This window comes from Nyctereutes procyonoides, unplaced genomic scaffold, assembly GCF_905146905.1.
Source record: "Nyctereutes procyonoides isolate TBG_1078 unplaced genomic scaffold, NYPRO_anot_genome, whole genome shotgun sequence".
Taxonomy (NCBI): domain Eukaryota; kingdom Metazoa; phylum Chordata; class Mammalia; order Carnivora; family Canidae; genus Nyctereutes; species Nyctereutes procyonoides.
In genome coordinates, this window is record NW_026575036.1 from 6,783,732 (window position 1) to 6,806,487 (window position 22,756).

A 22,756-nucleotide genomic window follows, 5' to 3' on the forward strand; every position below is an offset into this window, starting at 1 on the left:
GTGAAGTAGCAAATCATTGATTATGTGACTTGTTACGTATTTTTATAAGCCCTAAAGAATTGAACATTCCCTCCCTTACAAAAAAATTAAAAGTATGTGCTGTGATGGCCAACCCTAGGTCCAACTCCTAATTCTGGCATTTAGCTGTCTCATCTTTGACAAATGACTTAATTTCTGTGATGCTTTGAGTTTTTTCATCTGTAGAAGATTACATATACATAAAAGAAGATATCATTTACCTCAGATTATTATTTCCCTTATATGTAAAGACTATACTATAAAGTACTGTTTATCTCAAGCCTGTCATTAGATCTCATTCTTCAATGTCACATAGTGTTTCAGTTAAAATGAAGGGGTCAAGCCTGGAGGTTTCTAGCTCTAACGTTGCAGGATTTGTGGCCTCAGAGACCATAAGGCTTTTCTCTGGTGGCATCTACAGGGTATTCCACTCTTTTTAGACGTTTTATGACTTCGATTGGAATTTCCTGAATAGTGCTACCGAGCAGCAATCTTCCTGGCTGGATTAGGACTGTCATTCTTCCACTTTTAAACATGGTCTTCACATTGCAGTTAATGAAAATAAAAACCCTGTGAGATTAAGTATAAAATATCGTTTCCCTAAGATAATTATCAAGGTAGTCATAGTTCTGATTACTAACCACTCACTCAGTACTCTTCCTGGCACACTGTATTACTTCTTTATAAAAAGGTCTAGTGAGAACAAGCCATTGCTTTAGTACACTAGAAACATTTATGGGAGAGGCTCCCATAAATCTCTTTAGTGAGTAACAATGGGATAATAAAACTCAGGGATTTGGAACTCACTTTGGTTCTCATCTTCTTTCCAGACCTTTGTGATTTAGAAAGTCCATATGTTAAAATCTCAGGGAGGCTGATTCAGAGAGACCTCTTTTAATTTGGAGGCTGCTAGTGACCTCTTATTTATTTGTTTCCTCTTATTTTTTTTCCAAACTAAGATTTTTTTCACAGGACTTGGTATAATTTTTCCAGCTTTTCTGGTATAAACCATCTGTGGTCATTTTGCAGAGTCCCTTTAGGTCATGGGAAAGTTCTGTCTTTCCTGCATAGCACATATATGAGTCCTGCTCACCACAGCGACTTTTTAGGAGCAGATAGTTGCATTTGTCCCTAAGGAATTTGATGTAGTCGCAATGCCAAACTTGTTGCCTATCTATATTTGTGAAAAAATTTGAGTGCTCCTACTTTTAAATAATTCATTCATCAGTTCTGAAGGTGAGCTTTGCCCCTTTCTCGAAGAGTCAGTCTATTATAGGATCTCTGTTAGAAAATGAAAGTTCTCAAATGCTGTGTTTGATAGGCTAGTAGGATATTTATGTTGGTTTTCTAGATACCTTACAGCTTTAAAATAACCATTGAAAGGATGGAGAATATGAAATATATTGTCACAGCTAGTCCTGACTGTCCCTTTTCAAGTATGAATCACTTATCTTTTCTCATTAGACAAATTCCTATCTTCCTCTGAGACCCACCTCATGTACTTCCTTACCTTTCTACTGCCCAGTGCCTCCGAATTTCAGAAGACAAATTATTCCCTATTTTGATATTTGAATATATCCTGTCATACATATTTAATTTTACCCTGAAATATATATTTGAATTTTCTCTTACGTATGAGGTGTATGGAGTGAAACTATATGTTCCTTGAAGACACAGACTATCTCCAAGAATTCTAGTAAAGTCCAAACATCATAAGCCTGGTGGCCGCAGATACATGTTACTTCAGCTAATAATTTTTTTAAATGGCGATACATACTCCTTGTGGATATTCTGGGCAATACTGAGATAACAAATCTGAAGTAGTCAAAAAAATTGCAAGAAAGGTATTCTATTTCTCCTGGGATCTTTTCCTTTGAAAACTTGTGTGTGTGCGCACACGTGTGAACAAATTCTGATCATATTTTATACGGTTTTGATGCTTGTTTTTTAAAATAACCCATCATGATATTTTTGCTATGAAATCTTATTCAAATGCACCATTTGTCAGCCATCATTTACTCAACTATTTACTTACTGTTGGACATTTAGATTGTTTTTGTTTTGATTTTATTTTAAAAAAATATTTTGATAAATATCTGTGTCTTTCTTCCAGAAAACTTACCAACTTATGATTTTAATAATCTATCATAATGCCCTTTCACTTTTTTGCAGCTGTCAGTATTTTTGTAGAGTATATTTTAATTTTAGAGACAAATTTTTATTACTTTGAAATACATTCTTTGGGCAACCCGGGTGGCTCAGCGGTATAGTACTGCCTTCAGCCCAGGGTGTGATCCTGGAGACCCGGGATCGAGTCGCATGTTGGGCTCCCTGCATGGAGTCTGCTTCTCTCTCTGCCTGTGTCTCTGCCTTCTCTTTCTCTCTGTGTGTCTTATGAGTAAATAAAAATAAAATCTTAAAAAAATGAAGTATATTCTTTGCTTATTATAGACATTATCTATTTCCTATATTTGATAGGCATTCAAATGTTTTCTTTTGTGCACTGTCCATTTGTGATTCTTTCTCAATTTTATACGTGATGTGTTACTCTTCATAAGAACTCATTATATATTAAGAACAGCATGTCCATATTTGTTGGATTCATATTTATTTTTCCATTTTAGTGTTTACCTTTCTTTTTTAAAGATTTTATTTATTCATGAGACACACAGAGAGAGAGGCAGAGACATAGGCAGAGGGAGAAGCAGGCTTCCTGCATGGAACCCGATGCAAGACTTAATCCTAGGACCCCGGGTCATGCCCTGAGCAGAAGGCAGATGCTCAACCACTGAGCCACCCAGATGTTCCTAGTGTTTACCTTTTAATTCTTGGTAGTTTTTGCAAAAAATTGAATTTAACGATTTTTCTTTGTTTTTCCATATAAAGCATTGAAAGTATTTATTTATATTTTTTCCACACAGATTTTCTGCCTTGAAGTTTTAATGTTTAACTTTATAATATACTTAGAATTACTTGTTTTTTCCCTCAAATAGTTGATCGGTTTCCCAGAATCATTTATTGAATATTTTTCCTACTTATTATACATTTTCTTATATACTGTATATTTTAATGCATATTATGTATTTTCTTTTTTAAAAAAAGATTTTATTTATTTATTCATGAGAGACACAGAGAGCGAGAGGCAGAGACACAGGCAGAGGGAGAAGCAGGCTCCATGCAGGAGCCTGATGCGGGACTCGATCCAGGATCACGCCCTGGGCTGAAGGCAGGCGCCCAACCACTGAGCCACCCAGGTGTCCCTATTATGTATTTCCTTACTGATCACATATGTGTCATATGCCAGTTTCTTATAACTGTGTATTTTGGAGCTCTTTATTCTGTTTCATTGATCTGTTCTTTCTTGTTCTAGCTCCACAGTGTTGATTATTATAGCTTTATACTAAAGTTTAACATCTGGTAATAATTCCTTGTGTTACTATCTTTTTTTTTTTTTAGAGGGGAAGGAGAGAGAGAGAGAGAGAGAGAGAGAGAGAGAGAGAAGAGGGGCAGAGGGAGAGAGAGAATCCCAAGCAAGCTCCACACTCAGTGCACAGCCTGACTTGAGGCTCAATTTCACAACCCTGAGATTGTGACTTGAGTCAAAATCAGGAGTTGGACACTTAATCAATTGAGCCACCCAGGCGTCCCCCTCATTTTACTATTTTTATCTTTATAAATACAATGTTTTTTCTTGCCCGTTTGTTCTTACAGAAATTTAAAATTATTTGCCAAGTTAAAAGTATCTATTTGGGATTTTTTAAAAAAGATTTTATTTATTTATTCATGAGAGACACAGACAGAGAGGCAGAGACATAGGCAAAAGGAAAAGCAGGCTCCCTGCGGGGACCTTGATGTGGGACTTGATTCCAGGACCCCTGGATCATGTCCTGAGCCAAGGCGATGCTTAATCACTGAGCCACCCAGGCGTCCTATTTGGGATTTTTTGCATAGAATTGCACAAAGCCTTATTATCTGAGATACACCCACAGAAAACATTATAACAGTTGGTATGTTCTTTCTTTCAAGTCAGACTGACACTCCTTTCTTGTTGGAAGAGAATTAACTGCCAGGCTGCCCCGTAGTCCAAGTGTGCAAGAAGTAGTGTTAACTTGTGGTAACTTATGTCTGCAAAGAACATTTTATGATGAGACTCTGAAGCAGCTCTCACAACTACTTTACATATCTGCTACTTTTCCTTAGAACACAAACATGAATTTTCTCTCATCAATACATCTCCAGAAGAAATTTTAACCCAGAGACTTTTTGACACACAAGGGTTTCCTATCAAGCTTAGGTTTATTAAAGTATTGAGGTAAATACCTTGAACAACTTTCACATTTGAATGAAGTTTAAAAATTTGCCCCTGGAAAATTGCCCTAAAATCTGGTTGTGACACCATAATATAAACAACAAAAAATAGTTTGCACTCATCTAAACCTTCTTATCTGTCTATTGTTTTTGGGTTTCATTCAGTTTTTCGTTGTCTCAAATGCATGTGTCCTTGTTTCTGGTGGGAATTCTTGCTAAGTGATATGTGTCTTTCTCTTCCTTTGGGATTTGAACTATCCCAGAACCATCTTTTCTCTTTTTTTTTCCCATAAATTCTGCTCCTTGGATGACGGTGTCTGTGTTTGGTTTCACAAACATCTGAGTAAAATGTGTTTATTTTCCTTTAGAAATATGCATTGTACACTGTGTGTACTTTTGCTTTTAGGAAAGTACAAGGTGATAATTCAAGGCCTAGATAGACAGAGAAATTTTATGTTAAGAGTAAAGGCAAGAAGAGTGGTCTTATTTTCCAAAGCTTTCTGTGCTGAACAGCATCTTGAGATGAGAAAGACATTTATTTAGTTAGTTTGGATAATTTTATCTGTTTAGTTACTTGGCTTTTGATTAACAATTTTGAAGCAAAGACTGCCCATCATCATGGAGGAGGATTTTTCTTAATTCTTACTTTATGTTATCAGAACAACAATAATCTAGTAGCAAATAAAAAATCTCTAACTAGTGGTGGCAGCAGAGTGGTGCTTGGGGGGTGTGCAGTGCAGAAGCATTTGGTGTTTTGAAAATTTCCTGCATTTTCTATGACAATTAGGAAAATAAGAAATGTTGACATCTTTCTAGAACAACTGCTGTTAGGTATACCATGAGGATGCTTTTAAAGACATAAGTTAGAACACATGAAAGATCAAATAACTTCAGGAAATAACTTTTTACTTTAGTTTCAGGACAAGCTATAAAATCGAAAATTTTGTGAGAGAGAAAAACAAAACTTTGAGTAAATTACAGGCACTGGTACTTTAGTCTGAACATGTGTTTAGAAGCAATCACCTCCATCAAACAGTGACCACGGACACATGCCAGTAAGATGGATTGCTGAGAATCATATGCTTTTCTCTACTATTTGAGAGTTTCATGGCAGTGGGGCTCTGATGGTATTTGGAGCAATCTGCCACGAAAACATCTCTATAAAGATCCATGCAGATTCCCAGGTGTTATGTGTGTGCCTTGCCTGAGCCCCTGCACATCTTTTGTGGTTTGTGAAACAGGAAGTAATGACCATTTTCTTTATTTAGAGGGAAACATTTTTTAAAAAGGGTTGCTATTGTAAATATTTAATTTTTAAAAAGATTCGTTTATTTTAGTGGAGTGGGGTAGCAGGAGGGACAGAGGGACAGGGAGAGACAGTGCCAAGCAGACCCTGCACTGAGTGAGGAGACTGACTCGGGGCTCAATCTCACCACCCCAAGATCATGACCTGAGCAGAAACCAAAGAGTCAGACGCTTAACAGACTGAGTCACTTGGGCACCCCTGGAAATATTTAATTCTAATTTTACCTTATTTTAAAGCATTAAAGATAGATTAGGTTATTATCCAATTTGATTGAGATTCAATTCAATTTTTGATTTTTAAGAAAATGCAATTCAAAGATGCCAAACAGTAATAATAACGCTCCTTACCACAAAACATGCAGAGAATTGATTTTATATTTTTATAAAGAAACTCTACCAATGACCATGAGCTGGATTTTCCTTTTTTCAACAAAATACTTCTGTGGTAGAAACTGCTGAAATTCTTACCCAAACATCGACAATTACCTCTTGAATGATGAACAACATTGTCATTTGGTATCGGTCAACCCATGGCCAGAGTATAACAGAAACAAAAACAGTTATACAAAGAGATATAGATTTATATAACATTCCATATTTATTTAAAAATGTCAATTGACCATCTACTAAAATTAAATATTGAACATTAAACAGAAAAATCTTTGCCAACGAGGAATTTACATTCTATAGGGTGAATTTAGGAAAGAAACAGGTACTGTAGAGTGCAGATATTGAGAGATTATCAATCAATGACCAAATATGGCCCACCACCTATTTGTGTAAAGGTTGTTTTATTAAATGTCCCTCCCTTTGCATGTTAGCTATGGCTACTTTAGCACTACAATGGCAGAGATAAGTAGTTGTGACAGAGACTTTCAGCTCCCAAAGCCTAAAATATTCACTATCTGGCCCTTCACATAAAAATTTAGTTGACTTCTGCTATAATGTGTTGGTGGTAATAAGTGATTTTATTTTCTTTATTTAAGATTTATTTATTTATTTTAGAGAAGGGGGATGGGAAGGGGCAGAGAGAGAGAATCACAAACAGACTCCCTACTGAGCATGGAGCCTGACATGGGGCTGGATCCTACCACCCTGAGATCATGACCTGAGCTGAAACCAAGAGTTGGACTCTTAACCAACTGTACCACTCAGGTTCCTTGGTAATATGTGATTTTAAGAGGTAGGGTGAGTTTTTGTAGAGTGAGCAAGGAAGTGCTTTCTGAGAAGGTAACATATGAATAAACTTGAAGAAGGTAAGGGAGAAAGCCCTGCAGATTTGACAGAAAAGAATCCAGAGGAAGAGAACAGAAAGAACAAATGAACGGGAGTGTGCTGGTCACATTTGAGTAACTTCAAGCTCACTTGGAATGCTATTTGCAACAGCCCAGGTGAGTGACAATGGTGGCTTGGACCAGGGTAGTGTGGTAAAGGCCGGAATAATTACTTGGACTTAAGACACATATTTAGAGTTGCCAACAGGATTTGCTGACAGACTGGATATGATGTGTGAGAGAAAGACAGTGACAAATGACTCTAAGGTTTTTGTTCCAAGTGAGTGAAAGAAATAAAGTGTTATTTACTGAGATGGGATCCACTAGAGAAATAACAGGTTGTGCTGGAAGGAATAAAAAATGAGTTATCATTTTTTTTCCTTTCCTTTTCCTTTCTTTCCTTTCCTTTTTGTTCCTCTCCTCTCCTCACCTCTGTCTCCTCCTCTCCTCCCCTTCATTTCCCTTCCCTTCCCATCCCTTTCCTTTTCTTTGTTTTCTTTCCTTCCCTCATCTCTCCCTTCTTTCTTTGTTTCTATATTTTCAGACCTTTTATTTTTAGGTCAACAAATCAGAAATAGAGGTTTCAAAAACAAAAGAAAGAAAAGAAACTTCTTTAAATAAACAGTGTGAAGACATTGGAAGCAGTTCCTAGGAGCAGCAGGTGATGATGAAGTCATATCTCAATCTATGGCTTCTAATCAGCTTCAAGACACATTACCTGCCTCCTCTTTCTTCTCTTTCATTTCAACCTAAAGCATCTCTTTCTTCTGCCCCTTCTCTTTGTGAGTCCAGGTGCAGCAAGATAGGACACAGCTGCTAAGGGTCTGTTTTTGAACACACAAATTTTGAGATGGTGGTTGGTGTCCAAGTGATCATGTCTAGTAGGGAGGTCAATGTCTGAGATGAGTTCAGAGAGGTAGTCCAGGTTGAAGAAAAATATTGGGGAATCATTTGGGCATAGAGATCATAAGTCATGAGACTGATTGGGATGCCCTGAGAGTAAGTGTAAAAGGGGAAAAAAAAAGATGTAAAAATCCAAAGATTCCCAAGTTTCGTGTTTAGGGTGATGAGAAAGAACTGATAAAGAGACTGAGAAGATGCAACTCGACAGGAACTAAAACAATGTGGCGTCCTAGGAGCAAAGTGAAGAATTTGATTGAAGGTGCAAGGAGTGATGGAAGATTGAAGACAGAAGGAGTGAGGGATGCATTGTCTCAAAGGCTGCTGAGATCAAGATGAGGACTAGGAATTGACCTTCTCATTTGGAAGTGTGGGAGTGATGTAAGACCATGTAAAAAGTTGTTTCAGTATAGGGTAGTATTCAGTATAGCTCAGTTGGAGTGGGCTCAAGAGAAAAAGAGGATATCCAGGGAAATGATGTGTCTGTGGAGCAAATGGGGAGAGACAGTTGAAATGTTATGAAATAGTTATGAGAGGGAGTTAAGGAGTCAAGAGAGGATTGTTTTTCTTTAACCAGGAAGTATTCTAGTATGTTTGCATATTAATGGAAAGGATCTCTAAAAATTAATGTAGCCTGAATGAGATCTTTAAGTGAGAGCAGTAGAATTCAGTGTGCAAGTGGAAGAAGTGGCCTAACACAAGAGAACAGAAGGTTCAGCCTTGTCTGAATGAAGCTAGAAGACAAGTGATGACCTCTTTCCTCTCTTTCATTTCGAGAAACACATTTTATAATCCTTCTCCAAAGCAAGGGAGGGAAGATCAAGTACAGAAGCATCCATAAAAGATGACATGATAGGTTTTGTTGTAGACCGAAGTGGACGTTCTTTTGTAATCTGATTCATAATTTTCAACAGAATAAGAATCTAGGTCATCAATTCAGAGTGAAGAGTTAGGAAAATGGTAAGTGAATGAATTAGGGAAATGAGTAGAATTGCCTGGCAGCACTAAGGCCCTACTTGAAGTTAATGATCATTGTTTTAAAGTGAGACCAGTCAGCATGGTGGAATGCTTTCCTGCTGTCATCCCCCACCCCCATCCCCCGGCCCCAGCTCTGTTCTCCTTTGGTGCATATGAAAACTAGATATAGGGTGGTGTTTAACCAGATCTGGAGTTTTGCCACATGACTACTATGGAGAGAAAAAAAGGTGAGATAGAGTGTGGAAGGGAGTAATAATACTTAAATTCTAGAATTTAAGCTGGATAGGAAGGAAGTGAGAATATGAGATGGGTAGAGGTAGTAGAAAAATTGAAGGTTCAAAGACAGGTGCAAACAAAGTTGAGTACCTAATTGTTGGACTCAAGGGGAAAAGTAAATGATCTTAAAAGATAGGATGTGGTGACTGGAGAGAGGTGCACTTGAAATTGAATTTGGGGAACGGTGCAGTGATTGGTAAAGCATATAGAGGGTATGACTGTGCCAGGGTAAGCTAGGCAGAGTTAAGGGCAATCACAATTCAAAGGAGGCAAGAATCTGAAAGGACAAAATAATGGAGGGATTATATCTGGATAGGAAAACCACCAAGAATTATGGCAAAGTCCTTTTGGACTGGCCATTGCTAATATCTTCAAGGAAGAAGGGAAGGGTCCTGGAGATCCACAAATAACTGGAATGAAGAGGGAATAAAATTGTCCAATGGCATGACCTGAGATTTTCAGGGATCAGCCCAAGAAAAGACTAAAAAATGCATAGAATGAGGTTCCCAAATTTTGCTGCATATTAGAATCACCTGGGGAGCTTTAGGACACCTGGATTCCTACATCATAGCCCATACTAATTAAATCAGAATGTCTGGGGATAGGAATACCATGAGTATGTCTTTCCAGACTCCTAGGTGATTTTGATGTCAGCCAAGTTTGGTGACCATTGCTAGAGTGGACCCTATATTATATCATTTGGTGAGAATCAAAGTAGGACAAATTGATCTTGGCTGAAAGGCAGATTTTTTTCTGAAAATATCTCTATGTAAATGGAGAGCAGGAAATGAAAACAGCTTCAAGAACAATAACAAAAACAGCTGTTGGAAATCAGCCGGAAATGGTGAGGTTATTACGATAAGAAAGTTGACAGTTTGAGAATTGGAGGGGGTGCTTTCATTTAGATAATTAGCTTTAATATCCATGTGGCCATGTGCCAGGTACTTAACTTCCAACTCAGCCCCCTCATTTGTACAGTGGAATCAAAAAATATACCTTTCAACTATTAACAGAACATGAATATCCTAGCAGAATTCCCTTACTAAATCCCTCCGTTGAGAACATTTTTGTGTCTTCTCCATAAATGCTTGTGTAATATTTCTTTGTTACAGAAAATTTTGTGTACTTTTTAAGGTGTATATATAATTTATGTTACATATAATTTGTAATCCATGTGTATGTGTGTATGTATGTATCTATCTATCAAGTAAGATCACAAGACCAAAAGCACTATGCCCAGTGTGTGCAATAATTTTGCCTGCATGAAGCCAGGTTCAGTTCTCTGTAAGTCATTGTATGATAAAATATGAGTGTATCAAGCTCCTCATCTTCTCTTGCTTTGAGGAAGGATTGTAAATTGCGTTTCTGGAAATGAGAGGGAGGAAAGAGGTCATCACTGGTCTTCTAGCTTCACTCAGATAAAGCTGTACTGTCAATGGTTAAAATCACAGTGTAGAGTGAGTCAGGTATGGGACTACATTTTGGTTGTATTACTTTTTACTTAACCTCTCTGAATATTCTTTTAGGGCTATTGAGATAATGCACATGCCAATTGCATAAATTAGTAACTGGCCTGTAGTGAAGGTGAGTATATGTTTAATAAATGATTACTATCACTATTTAAAATTTTTAGCCACTTTAATCAAGGCCATTTACAGATTTACTCAATGTTACTATTAGAATAATACAATGTGTGAAAAATACAAAAATTCCTGATGTTAGAAAAATTGGCATTGTGTGGGTTTTGACAATTTTCCAGACACTTTGTTTACACAGAAGATCAAGATTGCAAGGACAGGTATTTAATTTCCTCTGATACAGAGGCTGGCAGGAAGTTGAAAAAAAATGACCAGATGGATTTCTCCATAAGGGCTTGACATTACTTAAGAGATGAACACCACCAGGATAGACACCTATCTAGGGAAATGGGGGGAGGGGTATTTTTGTTTTTTTGTTTTGTTTTGTGAGCAAAACAAAATTGTCCCTATTGACCTATTGTCCCTTATTACAATTTGCTGAATGCGATCTTTGCTCAAGTTAATCACAGAGAGCCAGTTTTGCAGGGTTCCAACAGCAACCTTCCAGTGGTGAAGAGCCAATGGCAACATACTGCAATACTCGCAGGAAATCTACTGCTTTATGGGTGAAACTGGCTCTCCAAAAGAATCTTTAATAGCATGGTGTTGTTTCATATGAAGCTATTAAACTGTCTACATGAGAAAGAGACCTTCACTCCAAAGATCTCTCTGGCCCCTTTCACTTTGATTTTTTCTGGCTCTTATAAACATGTATAAATTCAGTTTGAAATTTTCAAATCTTGTAAAAAGCCCAGAAAAATTCAGATCAGTTAACAAAAACCCAGTTAAGCAGTCTCTTGGCACAAAACTCTAATACTTAACACATTTCTCTGGGCCATAAATTAAACAGGGCCTCATGTGCGTTTAAATAGCTTGGGGGTGTGTGGGTGGTGGTCTTTGACAAAAGGAGCCAAAGAAGTGATATACTGATCTAAAAAAAGATATGATTTAATGTCTTCTTTTATTTTCTTCTTCAATTACCCAAACCTTGTATTCCACAAAATTACTTGATATGTACCAATAGTAGCAGCTTTTGGTAGATCAGAAAGTGATAATGCTTGACTACAAAGGTCTTGTTCTGTTGAGTATATAAATCACAAAGAGCAAATAGGGGTTCTTTTTTCTCTGCAGCTAACTGAGAGCTGGTAGGAGCTTCCAACATGGCTTTGAAAGGCAAACTTGGCAACTCTGGTGTCCACTTTAATCAGAGAGTATGAATCTTTTTTAAATCTTTAAATTAAAGAGTCATGCAGAGAGTAGAAATTTAAGTTAATTTTTTGTCTCTATTTTTAAGAGCTAAAAACTTATATCCACATATCCAAGTCCTATCGTTTCTAACTAACTTATTAATGGTGTGATATTTGGCAAACTACCTTAACTCTTGAGTATGTTAGCCTTTATGGCTAACCATAATGGTGGAATGAAATAATGTGGATAAAATACCTACAAATTAATAGTTGCTCAATAAATGTTTACTCCTCTTCACTAAGGTGGGCTTTATGGGATTTACCATGACTAGGAAAGTACAGGCACCTTCTAGAATCAGTTTGCTCTGTTTATATAACATATGGTCTCTGCATCTCATTTCTCTTCTCAAAAAGCTAAAACGAAGTTAGGAAGCTGAGATCTTGTCTCACTGCCGATGGGCTTTCCCCTCTATATTCCTACTCATTTAATGGTGGGAATCTTTTCTAATCCATTATGTGTGTTGTAGGTTGGTGTGCCTGAGAAATAAACTCTAAGATGGAGATCAGCATGGAGGAGGGCTTTTCCAGAATGCTGTTAGGGTCAAAGCTTGTAAAAGAGAAGGTGAGGAAGCAAGACTGGGTAAAGGAAAACGTTAAGCTTTAAGGAAGGCTCAGCAAAAGACTCAGCCAACATAATGGGAAGTTCTGAAGGAGATGTCACAGCTTCCCTGAGTGGAGATTTGGCATAGTTCAAAACAAGAGCACCAAGGTTGATTGGCTAGAGGATGACTTTCTGTAGATTTAAATCATAAAAGAAGGGAAGCAATACAGAGATACTTGGTGAAGCACTTTGATCATAAGATTTTAAGGCATGGATCTGGTATTATAGACCAAGTAAGGTACAGAGAAGGTGGTATAGGCAGTTTTGTTCACTCTACATACACGACATGAAGTAGGAAGTGCTGGAGGTTGAGATTTGGAGAAGAGGTTGTTTCAATAATGACATAAAATAATTAAATTAGCTGGGGTTGGGGTAATAATAGTGAATGAAACAGAAGTTATAGGCAGGAATAATTTAAAGCACAGTTGAATTTTTTTTACTTGGAAAATTATGTACACAAGGCTTCAATTCATTTGTTATATTCAGTTAGAATATCATTATGAAGATTGAGTTTTGAAGACATGTATTCTTTTTTCCCTAATGACACCAGGATAAAAAACTGCAGATTTGGAAAGAGCTCTAGAGATTATTTATTTCAGCTCTTCCATTTTACAAGTGAGAATAGCAAGGTACAACAAAATTAACGACTCGTGCATTGCAGTAGTGGAGTAATACAAGTGAGGGCCTCTGATTCCCAGGAGACTTTCTTATCTACAATTCCAGACTGTGGTACTACATTTATAAAAGGATATTAAAAAATCAAGTGAATAAAAATATTTCATACTAACTAATGCCTTTATAATATATACTGGAGCTCCACTCTGGGTTCCAATCAGAACCATCTGACGGGCTTTTAAAAATATATAGATTTCAAAGTATATATTTTTAAGTTCTACAACTGGTTTTGTCCCTGCAAAGAAAGGTTTAAAATATAAATATCCTAACAAACCAAAAAGCAAAAGTAATAAATCAAAGATATTGCACCCACAGGAAAAATTGTATTATGCATGTGAAAACCAAGTGGAATATGTTTTATATGTATATTTGTGCATTCTCTGAAATCCTTTGCTTGCATGAAGTTATTGGCAGCAATTCTGGCTCTACCAAAGCATTTTACAGACAGATACAGATTGGCTCAGTGCTCTCTGCTCTTTGTCTTTAGGAGATGAGGGACAGTGAAAATTTTATAACTCCAGCAATGTAAAATATCATACTTAGGAAATATTTAAAATAGCATATTTATGCAAAAACACAACCTACCGAGAACAACCCAGTTGTTGGTGAATATTTAAAGATATGTAAGGTTTTCCAATATTTTTATGTTTGGCAGTTATATGAATCATGTCCCAGTGGTAGACAGATGGTACATTCAGATCAGAATCATTTAAAAATGGGCCCATTGACATGGGTGTGGGGAGGGTGTGGAGGAACCACATAGTAAAGTGCAGCCAGCCAGGCTAGGGGCTAGGGTCAGCAGAATTACTACTATTCTTTATCTCAAAGGATTGAGTGGGAAGATGTTACTAGAATGGGGAAGAGCATGGAGGAGGCCATCTTGAAAGGAGTAGTGACCTCAGGTCAAGGAACACAGTCAGTTCAAGATGACCCCACAGGGAAGGAGGTAGCAGGGGAATAGGTACTCTAAACTCACTGTCTTCTCTGCTTCCAGTCTCCTGTTGCAGCTCTAGGCTAGACAAACCCAGTGAGAAGTCAGAGTGCAAGTAGAGGTGATGGAGAGTGGATTTGGCAGGCAAAGGGAAGGTCTCCAGCACAAGGGGGAGAAGCCAAGGCCTTGGAAAGGTTAGTATCTATTGATGACATCATTATTTTGTTCATCACACATGTACTGAATATTTACTATGTGCTGGGCACTGTTACATGTCATTGGGACACAAAGGTTAATAACACCCTGGAATAAAAAAGCTCGTAGGTTTGATGGAGAGAATCACAAATCAGTGTAAGAGTACAAATTACATGTAAGTGGAAGGTCAAAGTCTCATTTGGAAGAATTGCAGCAACTCCTTTTGAAAGGATATTTTCCTCCAAAGATTCCGTAAAGATAACAGGAAATCCACTGCCAGGAAGAACCTTGAATCTCATGGGTGATCTGAGAGAAAAAACAATTATCAGGATATTACATCAAGGCCCGAGAGCAAGGAGTGAAGTTGACAAAAGTACAATTAAAGAAGTTCTGAAACAATATGGATATTCTTCTAAGTGTGTATGGGGTGGTGGTGCACTTGAACAGGGGGTGATAGGATAGGACAGGAGCAGACAAGTATTTACAAGAAACTTAGATTCTGTGTCAAATATCATCATGGAGAACTAATTTAGGGAGATTCCTTATGTAATTCAGACACCAGTGGGCCCTTCCCTGTCCCCCTTGTGTTGTTTTTTTTTTTTTTTAAGATTTATTTATTTATTTGAGAGAGAGAGAGAAAGAGAGAGAGCTTGACGATGAGTGGGGGAAGGGGCAGAGGGAGAGAATCTCCAGCAGACTCCCCGCTGAGCTTGGAGCCAGATGCTGGGCTCTATGTCAGGATCCATGGGATCACAGCCTGAGCCAAAACCAAAAGCCAGTTGCTTCAATGACTGAGCCACCCAGGCACCACCCCTGACCCTTCTGTTTGATTGCACGATGTCTCTTTTCCTCCTGTGTTAACCTGTACCCAGAACTCAATGCCTTCACCAGTTTCTATACACACAGAGGATTTTGCAGGATAATTATGAAAAGCACCCCACAATTGAACATCATGTTTGCCTTCTTTTCCCTTCTTCTCCTTCATTTCTTGTCTTTCTTCTTCCAGATGCTTCCCAGGCACTTCGATTATTTCCTTCTATCATTATTAATCTAGTAAAAAGCAGTAGTTCCCAGACTTTAGCATTATCACAGTCACCTAGAGGGCTTGTTTAAACACAGATTTCTGGGATTTGAGAATTTTAATTTCTATCAAGTCCCAGGTAATGCTGCTGATCTGGGGACCCCACTTTGGGTACCATGGCTTTAAGTTATAACACCACACATTTCTGACAACCATTTTATTTATTTTTTTAAAGATTTATTTATTTATTTATTTATTTATTTATTTATTTATTTATTTATGAGAGACACACAGAGAGAGGCAGAGACATAGTCAGAGGGAGAAGCAGGCTCCATGCAGGAAGCCCGATATGGGACTTGATTCTGGGACTCCAGGATCACAACCTGAGCCAAAGACAGATGCTCAACCATTGAGCCACCCAGGCATCCCTCTGACAACCATTTAATCTTCAGATGATTTCATGTCTCTATTGATGTCACAAGGACAGGCATACATTGATGGTTTCAGAAAGACAGCCCTGATAACTTTGGGAAACAATGTCTCTTTTCACTAAAATGAACGGAGTCTTCTACCCTTGCTATCCTAAAAATACCGCATTAGATTATGGTTCTTTAGTTGGGAATTCCATAAAAGCCAAATTAGAACACATTTCTTGATTTGGTTAGTTACATGAGAATCAAGGGCAGATAGAGATGGGCTGGAGATCATCATGTGATTTTTTTTGTTTTAGATTTTATTTATTTATTTGAGAAAGAGAGCACGAGAGAGAGCAGGGGGAGGGGCCGCGGGAGAGGGAGAGCAGACTCTCTGGTCAGAGCAGGGAGCCTGATATTGGGGGCTCGATTCCAGGACCCCAGGATCATGACCTGAGCTGAAGGCAGATGCTTAACCAAATGAGCCACCCAGGTGCCCCCATCATATGATTTTAACATTAGTTTGTCACTTGATAATACCAATACTCTATATAACTCTTGAGTATTCTGTTATTGTTAAACATAGACCACTTGAAAGTAAGTGGTGAGCATAGAAAGAGAGCAAAATCATGTCTCAGTGTTCAAGTTACCCTTTGATTGACTGTATTTTATGTAACAAGGATTTATCAGTTCCCGGTATATGCAGGGTGCTTCCCTGTCCTGGAAGGAATATGAAATTGAGTAGAGGAAACAAGCATATACACAGAAAACAAAAGAGAATGAACAAATGATAGAAAGGAAACACATTGCATTACATAAAATAAGGAAATGGCTGACCTCAAAGTAACTAGCTGGGCCTCGATTCTGTAACTTGTGAACATTTAAATCCTTGCTTGATGGTTAAGTGTTTGGGCTACAAGAATAGACTATTGCCCCAGGAAGAAGCTGGGCTTCAGGGGCCTATGTCAGCTACCAGTGTCTCTCTACAGGTAATGCAGGACTTGGGCAACAGTAGTGTAAATAAATAAGGATTTATTTCTTTTTCATAACAAGTTGTCTGGGAATAGGTAGTCTGACGTGAGTTCAGGAGTTCAATTTCATTGCCAAGATTTGTTTTGTTTTGTTTTGGAGTTTCCCCCATGGCTTTAAAGTAGAAGCTGCACGTTCCACTATCCTCTCATTCACGTTTGAGGCAGGAAGAAAGGAGGAAGGAAGATTCGGGTCAAGCTTGTCCCTTGTTTCCTTCTGGGAAAGGTTAAAAACACAAGCTTTCCCAGAACCGCCCCACAGAATTGAATTTACACATCATGGGCCATGCGTCATGTGGCTGCAAAGAAAGATGAAAAAATATTTCACTAGGTATATCCCAACGCAAACAAACAAAACCAGGCTTCCATTATGAGGGGAAAGCGAGACAAATAATAGTGTCTGTCCCTGGGAGGTTTCTTGGGAAGTTGTGTGTAAGGGTCAGGCTGATACTAGCTGCCCCCTGCTTGATCCTGCTCTCCTATCAGGATTAACACTTTGGGATGTGGAGAATATAGTTAATATCTCCAGCTCTAGCATCCTATAGCTCTATGGTTTAATCCCAGGTTAGACACTAATAGGCTGTGTGACCTTGAGCAAGTTACTTGCCTTATCTGAGTTTAAATTGTCATAGCTGTAAAATAGGAAGACTAATATTAGTACTTTCTTCCCCAGGGTATTGGTGATTTTAAATAGCACCCTTCCTTTAGAGCCTGGCACATTGTGAGTGCTCAGTTATTAGAGACTTAAGAGTTTTAGTTGCTACGATCTGTCTCAGAGAAGTGAAGCATGAATGTCTCTAGGATGGCTGCAAGAAAGGATCATGGTAGGATGCAAGAATAAATGATAGGCTAACCCATAGCTCATTACAGTCTCTCAAATTATTATAGTTGTAATATATAAACAAATTCTTTCCAGTCTACTTTTAGCCTGACACTGTTCACACTACTAAATTTTACAGACTTGAGTGTTTATGTGAGCCAATGAAAATGAACTGTAACTCAGGATATGTAACTAGAAGAAGTTTAGTACACCATTGCAACGTGCACGCAGTTAAGTTGTTGGATTTTTCTGAGAATTGTGCTCTCTTCCTTGTGAAATACAGAAGGTGAGTTTTTAGGTTGTCATAAACAACTTGCTCTTCCTGATTCAATTCACTGACCTGACTATAGAATCTGCTTTCTAATTTTGCTCAGTATTATGAAAAAAAAAAGTGCTGCATTTGTCCCAGTAGTATAGAAGACTGCTTTATGCCAACTACCATGATAAAATAGCCTTGCCATTTGTGTGGACTCTGTAGAATGGTCACGTGGAGTGAATAAACAGGGTGAGGTCCCTGTGGCTGGGATTGCAACTAAGCACTGACAGGAATGCAGTGCGTCACAGCCCCGGCCCTCAGAGCTGCTGGGATGTGGGGAATCACGGAGTTCCTCGTGAAGGGAAGAGTGTGGTCCTGAAGAGGACGAAGTTAAAGCCATGCCAAGTGGGCAGGACAAGCCTGATGGTTCAGGGCATCCATCCCAGGTAAATGGCACTGTGGCACCAGGTGCTACCCAGTCACGTAAGCCCCACAGCAGAGGCATCTGCTCCTCTGTTGCAGGTCCACACTGCCAGAAGGAAAAACAAATGGCTCTCCTTCCTGTGTCACCTCCTCAAACTCATCTGCATCAGTCCAACCCACTTTTGCTTTTTTGTTGAATCCATATTGTTGAACCCTCGCAGTGTGCCAGACTCTGCTCTAGGCAATTTGAACTCAGTGTTTCCTCTTTCTAGAATTCCTGCTCTTCAGCTATCCACATGGCTTGCTACTCTAAATCTTTCCCTCTTCAAGCCTTTTACTCCAATATACATTCGCAGGGAGGCCTTCCGTGGGCCTAGATCTTTAAAATCTGACTCCTCCCTCTTCCCTTCTCGATTTTGTATTTCATGGCACATGCAAAGGTGCTAGGAGATTTCCTTATTTGTGTTGTTTGTTTTTTTTTTTGGGGGGGGAGGGGGGTTCTCTGAATAGAAGGTAAGAATCAAAAAGGTTTTTGTTTGCCTTGTTTGTTTAAAATCGGTTCTGCTATTGTGCCATCCCATTGCCTAGAACAAGGCTTGCCATGTAGTAAATTCCCAATACGTACTTGTCAAATGAGATAATGAAATACACTCAGGACAAATCCTTCGGCAATCAGTGTTAAGCAGTCTGTGCAGATATTATTTTGTATATTTCAACTGTGTATGCTCTACTTCGACCCTGGTCTCTTTTTTAAAGATTTTATTTATTCATGAGAGACACACAGAGAGAGGCAGAGACATAGAGAGAAAAGCAGGCTCCTTGCAGGGTGCCCAATGTGGGACCCGATCCCCAGATCCGGGATCACGCCGAGCTGAGGGCAGATGCTCAGCCGCTGAGCCAACCAGGTGTCCCTTGACCCTGGTGTTGATATTGGGTACTTTGATGGATAGAACCAGGTAAGCGGCATCTTTTATAGAAGGTGATCTTAACAGGATTTTATTCTAATGGTGTGTATATGTCCATGCTACATTCTCTGGACATACAGATGGGCCTTGTTAATTCCTGCAGTTTCCAACATAAGTGAGATTTTGTTAATTGGCTTCCACAACTCCTTTTCAAAGCATTAGCCTTTACCCTTATTTCTTATTTCTACTCTCCACTGTTGGAAGGATCTGAAGTTCACCTTATCTCATAGCAGGGGCAGATCCACAACGAAGCTAATGAAGTTTAAGTTTCTGTGATTCTCAGCAAAGGAAGCAGTCAACAAAACTAAAAGACAACTCAAAGAATGGGAGAAGATATTTGTAAATGTCTTATCAATCAAAGAGCTAGCATCCAAAATCTATAAAGAACTTAACAAACTCAATACCCAAAGAATAATCCAATCAAGAAATGGCCAGAAGACATGAATACACATTTCTTCGAAGAAGACATACGAATCACCAACAGACACATGAAAAAATGCTCAACATCACTTGGCATCAGGGAAATACAAATCAAATCTACAATGAGCTAGCACCTCACACCAGTCAGAATGGCTTAAACTAACAAGATGGGAAACAACGAATGTTGGTGAGGATGCAGAGAAAGGGGAACCCTCTGACACCGTTGGTGGGAATGCAAGCTGGTAGCTACCCTGGAAAACAGTATGAATGTTCCTCAAAAAGTTGAGAATAGACCTACCCTATGACCTAGCAATTGCACTATTAGGGATTTACCCCAAAGATACAAATGTTGTGATCTGAAGGGGCACCTGCACCCCAATGTTTATAGCAGCAATGTCCACAAGAGCCCAGATGTCCATCAACAGATGAATGGATAAAGAAGATGTGGTATATAAACAATGGAATACTACCCAACGATCAAAAAATGAAGTCTTGCCATTTGCAATAACATAGATGGAACTAGGGAGTATTATCACAAAGATAGAAAGGTAGTGATCTGAAGGGGCACCTGCAGTGTTTATAGCGACAATGTCCATAATAGTTAAACTATGGAAAGAGCCCAGATGTCCATCAACAGAAGAATGGATAAAAAAGATGTGGTATATATACACAATGGAGTATTACCCATCAAAAACTGAAATCTTGCCATTTGCAATGACATGGATGGGACTAGAGGGTATTACACTAAGTGAAATAAGTCAATCAGAGAAAGACAGCTATCATATAACTTCACTTATATGTGGAACTTAAGAAACAAAACAGCGGATCATAGGGGAAGGGAGGGAAAAATAAGACAAAATCAGACAGGAAGACAAATCAACTATAAGAGACTCTTAATCGTAGGAAATAAACTGAAGGTTGCTGGAGGGGCGGGGGTGAGGAGATAGGGTAACTGGGTGATGTACATTAAGGAGGGCATGTGATGTAATGAGCAATGGGTACTGTATAAGACTGATGGGGACTCCTGGGTGGCTCAGTGGTTGAATGTCTGCCTTCAGCTCAGGGCTTGATCCTGGAGTCCCACATTGTGTTCCCCACAGGAACCCACTGCCTATACCTCTGCATCTCTCTCTGTGTCTCTCATAAATAAATAAAATCTTTAAAAAAAGAAGACTGATGAATCACTGACCTCTACTTCTGAAATTAGTAGTACACTATATGTTAATTAATTGAATTAAATTAAAAAAATAAATAAAATGGAGAGAACAAAAAAAGTAAGTTTCTGTGATCCTTATGTACATGGATCCCATCTACATGGAAGTACTTAACTGTGTATTAAACATATATTTATGTATTATATTATTGTAATATATACAATAATTATATATATCATCTTAAAGAGAACCTCAAACTGTATAAGCTTCAAGACCCACAAAATTTATATCCATTCCCATTTAATAGTCATGCCCTTTTTTATTGAGTGACTTGTAAATGAAATAATTACCTCTCATGGAGTTCCCTCTAATTCTCATGCTTTATTTCCTCCCAAACATAAAACAAATGCCTTAATTTCCTTGGGGTTTCATTGTAGGCAATTTAAAAACATATCTGTCACCTCTATTTTTCATTACATTTTTCTAGCATGATTAACTTGGACAATGTGGAATCTCCATGATTATTATATTATTTAAATAAATATGGCATTAGATAATAAGACTCACTGTTATTGTATACTGAAGATCTCCTATTTTTGCATTTTGCATATATTGACTGATTTAATTCTCATGAGAACTGGGCATTACCCCCATTTAACAGAGGAGGAGACAAAGATCCAGAGATATTTTATGTTGGTCAAAGTCTAAATACCACCCGATTTCCACAGTAGGGTAAAGAGAGAAAGAACATTTGTGAACTGTATGCGAGTGTAGGTTTCTAATCACAAAGCTATTTGCCAAGCTTTTAACATCCTTTGGAAAACTAACAAGAAAAATATTTGAGGATTTTGGTTTTCTGGTTTCTTGAACTGGGGTGACATTTATATCCATATGATTGCATATACAAGTTTACTCTAAAAGGAAAAAGACAAGGAAAAATTAATCTTCCTGGCTCACTGTTCCTGTGCATCAGACAAAGCCAGTGCTCACGAAGGCAAAAAGGAATGGAAAGTGGAAATTAGTAAATTTATGCACACAAAGAATTATGCTTAAGAATTATGCTAAGCATAATTTGCTTTTCATAATATCATGCGATAAAATGTTCTATAAATACTACTGCTAAAAGTATGCATTCCCATGATTGTTAAATGTCAAAAATCTGCTTTCCAAATCAGGCAGGTGGCTAATTCTGGGATTCGACTAATAATATGCATTGACAATCTTTATGATGATTATTTCTGATATCTCTTAGTTTTTTATTGCTTTGAAAGTAAATCGTTAAAATTCACACTTGTCAAATGTATACCATTTTCTTAGCTGTTGTGATTTATGATTTGGCTGTTTGTGTGTCTGGCCTAAAGTGTGAGTTCAATGACTGGGATCCTATTCTCTGGATGCCTTGCCTAATGCTAAGCATAATGTTGGCTCTCAGTAATAATAGATTATTTCAGTCATAACCCCTCACATTCTTGTCTAGACAGTCTTCCATGTGGTGTGCTTGTTCTTATTTCCATATTTTCATCAATAATAGTCAAACGAATTTTGAGATTTATATGCAGATTTTTAAAAATCACAGCTTATCAAAATAACCAAGTGTGAACCATTCTGGTTTATCATATTATATAACAAGGAACATTTTAGAAAAACTCTTTAATTTGGAGGGTTTCAAGAGTCATTTTTGCATCAAGTAGGTTTTAACAAATAAAGTATTTATGATATAGACATCTGGGGATAAGTAGTTGCTATCTTTCTCTATTGATTCTGTTTAATGATTAATGCCTTGGTCACCTCCACATAATGAAACTTCTGTTGTTTAAACAAGAGTTGAGTTTCATTAAAGGTCAGGTCAATTAGCTTTTTTTTTAAAAAGATTTTATTTATTTATTTAGAGAGAGTGAATGGGGGGAGGGGCTGAAGGAGAGGGAGAGAGAGAATCTCAACCAGATTTTGAGAGAGATTTGCATACTCATT